General features: G+C 34.8%; 1 pseudogene; it reads left to right on the top strand.

The window, feature by feature from the left end:
* The first annotated feature begins 274 nt into the window (after nucleotides 1-274).
* Nucleotides 275-8,903, top strand: part of LOC149575809 (uncharacterized) — a 72,462-nt pseudogene continuing 63,833 nt past the window's right edge.

Raw genomic sequence — 8,903 nt, 5'->3', positions numbered from 1 at the left:
TCCCACTGCCTTGTAGTCGGCTATCAATGTGCTCTCTACAAAGTCATGGCTTAAAGAGACCATTGATAGGAAGAAAAGGAGATATGAGGAAGCAGTTCCATCAAAGGACTTGATCACACAAGTCACCTCTTCTCAACCATCCAAGAAAAAAAAGTAGGAGAAAATTACAATACTTGCTACAGATTCAACAACTGACCATATGCTATTAGAGATTGCTAAGCCACAAAATGAAAGTAGATTTCATGAGCTTTCCAAAGATGACTTCCAAATTAGAATGGTGGATATTAGCATCCTAGTTCATGACTCTGTGGTGAATACATGGAAGTCTGCCAATGAGAAAATTCAAGATAAGATGAAAGAGCTTAGAGCAGAAAAGGAAATCTTGAAGGCCTCGAATAGAGAATTAGAGGAGTACATAAGGTATGCACTTAGGAGTACTTCATCAAGTCAATTTAAAAATCTACTCCTAACGCTATAACAAGAAAGGCAATTCAGGTAGGTTGGTTGGGCATGGGTAGATCACATAAAGGCTCAAGGTCCCCCATTAGTTGAAAACTTGGGAAGCCTATTGTTAAATGCTCACAAACTTAGGGAAGAAACTTCAAATCATCATACTACCATACAAAAGGCAATAGACAAGCTGACAAAGTAGTTGGCTCTTCTACAAGAAGTAATTGACATGAAGACAAATGTTTTTATTACTCATGGAATCCTCAAGATGGTAAAAGAGTCATTGTTTCATTGGAAACAATCCTTGGAGTTTTTTATAGAGAGATCTATGAGGTCCAAAAATGAACTAAAGGATGTACATGGCCTGGTGCAAAAGGTCATTGAGAAGTTGTTTCAATATTTGAAGATATTGCACACAAGGTCCTTTGTGTCTATTAATGGAAGGCTTGTGGATATTGAGAGAATAGAATCAAAGTTCTTGGCATTTTTCGATTAAGAAATTGATCCACTCAACTTTCAAGTGTCCAAGATCTAGGAACTCTTAGCAATGGATGCAATCATAAGGAGATAATGGGAGAAATTCCAGTCAAGGGTCACCAAAATAGATGAATTGATTGAGATGCATGCTTACTGGATGGTTTGAGCTGACAACATCATCATTCCATATGTCAAAGAATTGGATAAAGTAACTAGCACCATGAAAGTCTATAGAGCCAAATTAGTTACTCCTAAGAAGACATGATATTCTGATGCTTTTCTAGACACTTCTCATTCTCCCTCTTCTCTTTTTTTTTTAGCCATGCATGGCATTTTTTTAGTCTCTGTAATAGACAATGATTCAAGCTTGTCCTATTTTTAGTGTATTTTGTTCAGAGATGCTTTGTGAAGCAATCATCTAGTGTAACCAACCATTTTGAGAAGGCCTATAAATGTAACCTTTTGACAAGTTAATAAGATCAAAAAATTTACTTTTGGGAAAACCCCTCTAATTGGGACTACTATGTGTGACTCTGAGTCCATGTCTAGTTTTGTTATTCATTTAGTTTTAGTATAGTGTATGGAATGAATGTGCTATTGTTGAGAATTGAATGAATGTAAATGAACTTGGTTTTGTTTCCTTCGTTCAACAGATTATATGTCTTACTTTCTTCAGCATAAGCATCTATTTTATTCTTTTTGTTGTACATTGTAGTTTGTGTGTTTAGTGTAGTTTGTTGCATAAGGCAGCCAGAAACTGGTGGATGGAGTAGCTAAGGGATAGACAATTTGGGTATTGTCAAAACATCAACTAATTGTGTAATCCAAGAATTACCTATTTCATCATCTCTTCCTTTCTTCTTGATGTTATAGTTGGTTATGCATGTTTCCATTTATTACATTGAGGTCGAAATAGATTGCATGTTGTGATTTAGTCCCCCTTTCAATTACCTAGGTTGTTAAAAGTGTTGAGCAACTTTGTTTTTGCCTCTTCTTTTCTCAAGTTAAGAGCATACCCCCAAAACCCAAAAAAAAAAAAATTCATTGCATATCTTGCATTCAAAAGGCTGTTTTACCTTTCAATTTAGGGGTCCTTGATAGATAACTACATTGACCCATTCTGTTGTTAGCTTTTTTTCCCTCCATAGGCCTTTAGGAAAGTTAAGAGTCAAGGTATAAACCAAAAAGATAAGGAAAACAAATTGTTAACCAACAGACTTTTATGACAACTTCCTATGATCTTATATGCCCATAAATTGACATTTGGTGATGATGATAAAACACAAATAAAAACATGGTATCCCAAGTATAAACTTGTAATAGTGTGGGAAGAGAAATAAAGTCTTGACTAGAGCAAGTTCTCAATCAGGTAAAGCACTTGAAAAACAACTTTAATCCATTTAATGAGATTTCTAATGTTATAGAAAGACCAAGAATAAAAATCTACCTAAATGAATAGACAAGAATACTAAAGAAAAGTGCAGCAAAAGTGTGAAGGAAAACGTGTTCAAACTCGTGTCACTCGCAAACCTAGCTACAAAGAGGGCATTCACGTGTTCTCCACTAGGATTAACACAATTGAATCTCACACTCGTAGACCTCCAAAGCATGCATTCACATCTTCTCTATCAAGATCAATTAACATAGTTGAATCTCACACTCTTTGATATATGAACAATAATCTAGATCCAATGGAATATTTTAGCATCGATGTGATAATGGGTGGAACATTAGAAATTCACCCTAACAAGGTCGAAATTCCCTATGACCCATAAACTTCTTTAGCCTCCACCCCCCGTCTTCAAGCACTAGAATCACCCCCCTTAGAATCAAAAGCCCTCCCCTATCTCCAAGTTCAATTCCCTTAAATGTAGACCTCTAAAGCACGCAAACCCCCAAATCAGCTCCCGCCTAAAATGTCCAAATTGTGAAATAAATCTTGCACGCACATTTTTCTTTTTCTTTTCTTTATGAGCCCGACTAGTCAAAATTTTGACCAAATCATGCTCATAAACAAACAAAAAATCAATTGAACATGCCAAAAAAAGGCCTTGGTTGAAATTAAAGGTCAAAAATTGACCTCAAATGTACTAGTGAGAGTGTAGTCTTAATGGAATACTTTTGAGGATATGAGGTTATACTTTGTGAATCAGAGATTGATGATATGTGTCTTGGTTGGGATATTATAGTTAATGAAAGAGAATATTGTCTAAATTCAATGAGTGAACCAAAAATCTACATTCATTATCATTGTTTTGATTGAATCATAGTTATTAATGTATTGCTAAAATATGGGCAAAGAAAATTGGTATAATGATAAGGTTGGTATTCACCTTTACAATAGGTTATTAGTGTATCCTATAGGTAATTGTATGCTTATTTATAAGTGGTTCTTTCTTTGTGAGGTTAGATTTGGACAGTAGGTCTAAGTAGTTAATTTTCAACATGGTTTTCCTCATACACTTATCTTGTTATTAGATGTCCTCCTACACTTATCTTGTTATTACCCAAAAAAATATGTGTAAATTTTATGTAATGGAAACAATTAAAATGAAAAAACAACACAAGCCTTGTCTATTTGTGTACATGCTCTTCATAGGGCAATGTTTGACCTTCTTGTTGAATAGAGTTCCTATACAAATGAAGCCAATTGATCAGTTTTGTTTGGCATTTTATGTGGAATCTTTTGATAGCAAAGCCAATCATGAAATTAGGTTGGTAAATTTGATTGTTTTGCATGATGCATGTAAAGAAACCATTATAATTGACAACAACAACAACAAAAATAAAAAATAAAAATGGAAGAGATGGCATTGAGTTACAAAACCCCAAAGTATCATTGATAAAGTAAAGAAGATGATAAGTTTGACAAAGTCATGAGTATATTGAAAGAAGTATCACAATTGGTTTATAAGGTGAATATACCTAAATTTCATAGAAATGATAGACCAAGATTGTATGATATTTCATACAAAACAAATTTGATGGATGGAAAATTGGAGATCCAAAAGAAAAACTATAATAGAGATCCACATGATTCACTTAGATGAAACCATATGGTAGAAGATAGCCCATGCTATATACTATGAAATTTACCTTACTCTCCACTACAATGTGTTGCAGCACCAAGTTTACAAAGGGAGAAAGATGAATATGACAAGTATGATCCTAATCAATTGATCAGCACACTATGAGTTGAACCATTTGGTGAAGAAAATGAGTATGACTCATCAGAAGAATATTATGAACTTAATTTAAACTCTCAAAGATGCTAAGAAGTAAAGGGAATTCCAAGGCTAACAAGAGGTACAAACGAAGAAAGGAAAGTCTTGACTATTGCAGTTGTAGCCGATGCTAGGAGTAACTGCAACTTCTTCAGATCAGGGAAAACCTTCTAGAATTTTTGTGAAAGAAAACAAACTAAAACAAAAGGGCCAATCACCACAACCAATAAGAAAACTAATAAAATAACTAAACTAAAAGTTGGCAATACCAAAGTTGTCAAACCATTGAAAAATGAAACTTCTAAAAAGGTTGGATTGGTTAAACCCACACAAGTTACAAGCACAACATCATTTGACATAACAAACACTTTGTTGTAGATGAAGGTTTATGTTCCTTTGTTGGATATGATGACATTTCCAAAATATAGGGAGAAAACTGCAAAGATGTTATTTATTTTTCCTAAAGATAGAAATAAAGAGAATAAACACGACCCCCTTGCAACAACTAAACAAGATGAAGAAATAGCATATGTACTTGGGAACTACATTGACTAAGAACCCTTCTCAAGCTGATCCCTTTTATATGACTTTGATGATAAAAGAATAGGATAGTAAAAAAATTATATGACTGATTGTGGAGCATTTGTTCATATTATGCCTTTTCAAATGATTAAGGAGTTGGGAATATAGGTTGATACTACTTATTATAGATGTTATGTCACAGATAATAGGTTTTTCCTTGTGGTTGTTGTTATGAAAGATTTTGAGTTTAGAGCTTTTTTTTTTTAGGCCTCTTATTGGAAAAACATCACTATGGTTGATGTTTGATGCAAAAGCATCCTAGGCATAAGGGAAATCTTGCATCACTCAAAAATATTTCTATTTCCAGTTTTCCATTTTTTGAGTTTTTAATAAGGCTTATTCCTATACAGAGTTGATGTTTTTGGGATATTTCTAATTTTAGTAAGTTGGTATTATGTTCTCAAATTATTCTAATCTCATTTATGGAGGTTCATCTTTGAGCTATTAGCATGTCAGATTAGTTCTATTGTCATATCATATGTATTGGTGTAGTTATTGCATATTTTTGATATGCATTTAGTCTATCCAAAATTCAGGTCCAATGATGAAGGCCTAAATGGCTTTGAAATGAGGCAAAACCTCTACCAATGTACACTTGCACAATTAGGCACTATAGATCACTAGCTGAGGATTTCAGAATGGGGTTATAATAGCTCAACATGTCAACAATTCACTAGTTATGGTCTCAAGAAGTGGACCCATTTGAAAATGTAATTTGTAAATTATCTTGAGTTGATTTTATGTAATAAAGTGTAATGGAATATTATAATATTTGGTTGGTTGGCCTCAAGGGTTAGCTTAGTGTCTAGAACCTTCCTGGGTGGTAGAAAGTGCCTATATAAGGATGGCCCATAGGTTATGTAGGGTAGTTTTGGGTGATAGTCGCACCTCTGTCTTGCAAATTTTTGAAAGGAAGGTTCATATGTGGGGTTGTATATTGTAATTTTTTAATTTGACATTTGTGGCGATAATAAGAAGGCCATATTTTTTTCTCTCTCTTTATTTTCTATGTTTATGTTAATTATTGTGGTATTAAGGGGAGCACATACCCTTCATCAAGTGTTATCAGAGTGGAAGTTCCTCAGTGTGTAAATAGATCACCGACTGGGAGGTAATTTGCATCAGGATTGTGGTTGGGTTGAGCATGTGGGAAGATCACTGATTGTCAGGCAGTTTGCACTAAGGCTTCAATAGAAGTGCAAAAATGCATCCAAAAAGACAGCATGGTGGAAGAGTCATAGGTGTTATGCCTAAAGGTTTTAGAACCCTACTGAGACAAATGCATGCATTGGCAGAACAAATGCACCGATGAATGAATCTTGTTATAAGAGAAGAAAGTGAGGATGAAGAGGAAGAAGAAGGAAATGTCGAAGAAGAGGTTGTTTTGAACCTAGATGAGGAGTAAAGATCGGTAAAAGACCTAAGTTTGAGGTTTTCACATTTTTAGGAAATATCAACCCTAAGGAGTTGATCAATTGGATCAATTAGCTAGAGGAATACTTTGATTATGAAGATATTGAAGATCTATATATATAGGGTCAAATTTTCAAAGGTCAAACTGAAGGGTCTTACAACAATTTGGTGGCATGAGATCCAATTGTAGCGAAATAGAAGAGGAAAAGACAAAATCACAAGATGTGATCGGATGATAGCCAAAATGAAGCGATAATTCATTCATGTGGATTATGAGCTTGATCTATTGAAGAAAATGCAAGGGTTGAAGCAAGCAAGAAGATCCATTCAAGAGTATACTAAAGAGTTCAATCGAGTTCTCATTAGAACCCGTCATGTAGAAGATGATAAGGAAAAATTTTCTCATTATCTTAATGGGTTGAGGCCAAGCATTCAGGAGGAGATGAGTCTAGTTCAAATGACCAGTATTGAGGAGGCATACTAGTTTTCTCTAAGAGTTGAGGAGAACCTTAGCAAAAAACTTGATAATATAAAGAGTGGCAGAGGTCATGGTGGAAGATTTGGTGGATGGTCTTGTGGAAGATGAAATTATGATCAATTGAACAAGGTTGAGGCTAGAAATATTAGTCAAAAAAAGAGGGCACTACTACATTTGGACCTATTTTGCACTGGCAAATCATCACAATTACAACATCTACCCGTCGCCCTAGTGACAGAACCATGAATTGGCTTCCATCAGGCCATTGGACTTTTTCTTTCATAAATTGTGATGGTGAGGGTAACCATCGTAATGGTGATGACTAAAATTATAGTAACTTGGAAGATGGGAGTGACAAGAGTTCATGTTGTTGACATCACAATTGCAATAGTATGTCATCATACTTATGATGGTTTCAACTTCCATTCAATTCTCACAATTGTGACGTCTATGCGATAGTAGCACTGAATAAGAAATAGTTACCCATCGAATCTAGCCATTGTAGTTATGATGTTGTTGTGACAATTATTCTATGTAAGAAACAACGAGCCGTTGGAATGAACCATTGCAATTACAATAGTTTGGCAAATTATTAAATTTAAAAAAAATTCTTTTAGTCATAGTTGATGCATGCACTTCATCCCTAGCATGCAAGTGATGCATCTACATATGCAATTTTATCACCTTGGAAATTTATATTTGATCATGCTAGTTGGGAACAACTGATTGTTCATTTTATCATACCTAATATGATGACAATTCTATAGGAATTTGCAATCAACTCAGCTAATCATCGTTTAGACCAATTTAAATGGGCTATGTCTTGGGTGTGTGTTATTCCCATTTACCATATAGTAGCAATGTTGGAGGCAATAATTTTTCCAAAGTGGCAGCAAGTTTTGTATCATCATCTTTGTTCATGTCCTAGTTTTATTGAAGTAACACTGTGGTTTTTTGGGTGGAAAGGACTATTTCTCCCTGAGCTTCTAAGAGGATAAGAAGTCAGCTAAATGACTATGGAACAACTTGGGGCTAGAGAGAATGTAAGCTATCTTAGGATGATGAAGCAACACCAATTTAAGGCACTTTAGTAGCAACAAGTAGCAGCAACATATGCTCAACAACAAGCCTCAACTTTTATGGGTAGTGGTATTCACCTGAATAATTCCATGGGTGCACCTCAATTGAGTTTGACGGAAGTGATTTAAACATATGCACAAGAACACAACATCCAATTTTTCCCTAAAGTGGGATGCACACATGATGGTTTTTAGGTTTGTGGCTTTGGAACTATTAGTATCTATCTAGATTCTACAAAACAATAAGTGCTTGAACAATCTAGAGATAGATGAGTGATTGCATCATTGGAGCAACTAGTTAAGATGCATCATAATTGAACTGAAGGAAATCATTGATAAACCAAACATAATATGAAGAGAAAACTTGAAAACTTGAATGTTGAAATGCTTAAATGAAAGCATTGAGGATCAAACACCTATGCTAGAGTTACAACACAATGTGAAGTTGATTTGAGATACGATAGAGGGAGATATTCAAAAGTTTGATCAAAATTGAAGGCACGAAAGAGAGTCTGTGGCTATATACTAGAAGGAGAAGAAGCAACTTTAGAAAGAGACTATACAATAGAAAAAAAACTAGACAACATAGAGGATATCATGGGATCATTAGATATAATCTAGGAAAGTGTTGTCATAGGTACTATGACATTGGAATCACTTGCAAGTGTCTTTGAGAGTTTACATTCCAAATATTGGGAGGACTACAAGTTGTGCAATTTCTCATGTATCGCATCTCTATTTTCTTTGTCATTGCTTATAAGAGTGTTTCAAGCTTGGGAACTACTTCAACATCCTTTGCATGGTTTATAGGTAATGTCATTGTGGAAGAGGCTTGTGCAAGGGAATGAGCCTTGTGATTATGGCATTTACATAGAAGCAGAACTTGCTTCTTCAACTCCTTACACTCAACTCTTCACTGAAGTTTTTTTTTCCAATAGTGAGAATAGCTACTACAAATTCTTGGGAACCAAGGGACCCTAATTAACCTATGCAATAGATAGTAGGGATCCTTGTAGGGAGAGTATTCCAATACATGCATGGTTACATCCTTGGCTTCCATTGTTGGGCCAACGTATGGAGCCTTTATATCCAATCATTTTTTATAAGTTGGAGAATGGGTTTCATGCATGGCATGCAAGTGATCCATCTACATATACAATTTTATCACCTTGGAAAATTTTATTTGATCTTGATAGTTGG

The sequence above is a fragment of the Cupressus sempervirens genome, chromosome 2 (assembly GCF_028749045.1).
Source record: "Cupressus sempervirens isolate cs-2001-9-10 chromosome 2, ASM2874904v1, whole genome shotgun sequence".
NCBI lineage: Eukaryota > Viridiplantae > Streptophyta > Pinopsida > Cupressales > Cupressaceae > Cupressus > Cupressus sempervirens.
This window is presented reverse-complemented; position numbering and strand designations above follow the sequence as displayed.